Source organism: Capsicum annuum, unplaced genomic scaffold (genome assembly GCF_002878395.1).
Source record: "Capsicum annuum cultivar UCD-10X-F1 unplaced genomic scaffold, UCD10Xv1.1 ctg20376, whole genome shotgun sequence".
NCBI classification, from domain to species: Eukaryota; Viridiplantae; Streptophyta; class Magnoliopsida; order Solanales; family Solanaceae; genus Capsicum; species Capsicum annuum.
Window position 1 is genome coordinate 1 of NW_025826262.1, and position 2,248 is coordinate 2,248.

Consider the following 2,248-nt stretch of genomic DNA (forward strand, 5'->3'; position numbering starts at 1 on the left):
ACTTGGGTTTGATCAATGGTAGGCTCAAAACGTCCCCTCCAAGTATGATCCCATGCCCTCCATGCGACCAAAGCTTGATTCTTCACATAGTGACTTTGAATGATGTCGTCAAAAGCTAAGGCAACCATTATTCTTGTATCTGTTCCCATATCCGCTGTCAATTTCTGTAGCATATCCCTTATTTCCCCTATTTTAGTTGGAAAACTATCAATGGATCTTGCTGTTTTCGTCTTGGTTTCTAAGAATTTGATTGGCTTTGATGCCAATGTTACGCAAATGTACGAGTTATAGAGGATAACTCGATATTTGCAGGCTGATTCAAGAATCGAGTTTGAGATTTTAGCTCAAGATGAATTGAGAAGAAGAGAGGAGAAAGAGGAGAATAGAATAGAATAGAATAGAGAGAAATTTAGAACTCAAATTGATATTTGTTATTGATGATCCTTTATTGCACAGATTCCCTATTTATATGAAAATGGAATACACTATGAATACAATTGTAACTACTTTTAACTGATTTGAGAATGAACAGTGACAGTAAAAACTGTCTAACTAATTGGCAGTTATAACTACTTTCTTGAACTGGTTGCTGAGGTGGACTGACTTCTTTTAATCTCCCTTTCTAGCTATTTATGTATTTCAATCTTTATTTCATGTATCAGCTTCTTGGTGTTAACTACTTAGTGTTGTTTCCTCATAGCCACCTCTTTGTTAACTTAGCTGACGTACCTGGAGTTTTCCAATTTCTACTTTCATTTGCACCTGTAAAACGAACGACGATTCTGTAAATGCTATATTTGATCAGTATTGGGTTTTAAATGAAACTTAAAATTCATTTTACTTACAAGAATTCGGCACGCTCCCTCCTCCAAGTGAAGATCTTCTCGACATGGTTGGTAATGGGATGCCAGTTAAGGATTGTCTTCTCAGTGTCCTTACATTAGATGCCGTTGATGACTTCTCCTTATTTTGGCAACTAAAAGGTGATAATGAGGCTGCTGCTTTAGTCCTTTTCTATTGGTTCCTGTAAATTTTCACAAATAAAACACGATTATACATCCATGAGAAAGATGGAAAGATAACAGGAGTATCTCAGGCAATAGAATCACAATGTTGAACTTACAAAAAGCTATTACTTACATACTTTCTATCAGAACCATTAATCAGTTTCACAATAGTCTGAAGTGATATTCGTATTTGAGATCCCTTTCCATGAGTACTGCTAGTCAAAGGCTTCTAGAATTAGATGAAATGGTACGGTTGCTTTGCATTCCCGCCTTGTTCTCACTTATAGAGGTTATCAGTGGCTTGGGTGTCTTGGGTAGTTGAAGAGAAGGAATCCTTATTTTGTTATCTGCTGTATTCACAACCTGGCTTTTGATGGCAGCACTTGTTGGACTCCTAGGTGCATTGCAGCTCTTCAAAGCTGAAGTTGGACTCCGAGGTACCTGCTGTCTTTTGAAACCAAAAGTTGGACTTCGAGGAAACTGCTGACTTTTATAGGTGAAAGTTGGACTCCAAGGAGCATGCTTGCTTTTGAAACCAGAAGTTGGACTCTGAGGATGCTGCTGGATTTTGAAACCAGAAGTTGGACTCTGAAGAGGCTGCTGGCTTTTAAAACCAAAAGTTGGACTCCGAGGAGGCTGCTGGTTTTTAAAACTAGAAGTTGGACTCCGAGGAGGCTGCTGGATTTTAAAACTAAAAGTTGGACTCCGAGGAGGCTGTTGGCTTTTAAAACCAGAAGTTGGACTCCGAGGAGCTTGCTGGTATTTGCTACCAGAAGCTATAGTTTGAGGAGTATCCTAGCTTCTAAAATCAAAAGGTGGACTCGGAGGAGTCTTCATGAAACTATCATTACTCGCTTGATCATACAATTTTGTGACATCATATCCTTCCTGAAGCTTAGCTGTTGCTTTAGGCTTCTGGAAAGGTGTCCTTGATGCTTCCTTTGGTTTGTTAGTTTTAGGAGTTAGTGCTTCCTTGTTAGCCAACACCTTTTTGAGGGTATCGATCTGCAATGATGTGAACAGTAAGCATGTAATGAATCATTATCCAACGTTCTGCAAACTTCTGTCTTGTAACCAATATTTAACCATATAATATCATAGAATGATGTATTTTACCTCTACCTTGAGCTCTAAAACTTCGACGATCTCTTTATTTTAATGAGCTGCACCAAGTTCCACACTCAAAACCCTCTGTGCAAACTTCAGAGTACTAATTGTTTCTCCAAAGGAATCCCCTTCAG

The 2,248-nt window shown here is 38.7% G+C and overlaps 1 pseudogene; it reads right to left on the bottom strand.

Annotated features, from left to right (window-relative positions):
• Nucleotides 1–694: 694 nt before the first annotated feature.
• On the bottom strand, nt 695–2,012 carry LOC124890578 (annotated as a pseudogene).
• Nucleotides 2,013–2,248: the final 236 nt, after the last annotated feature.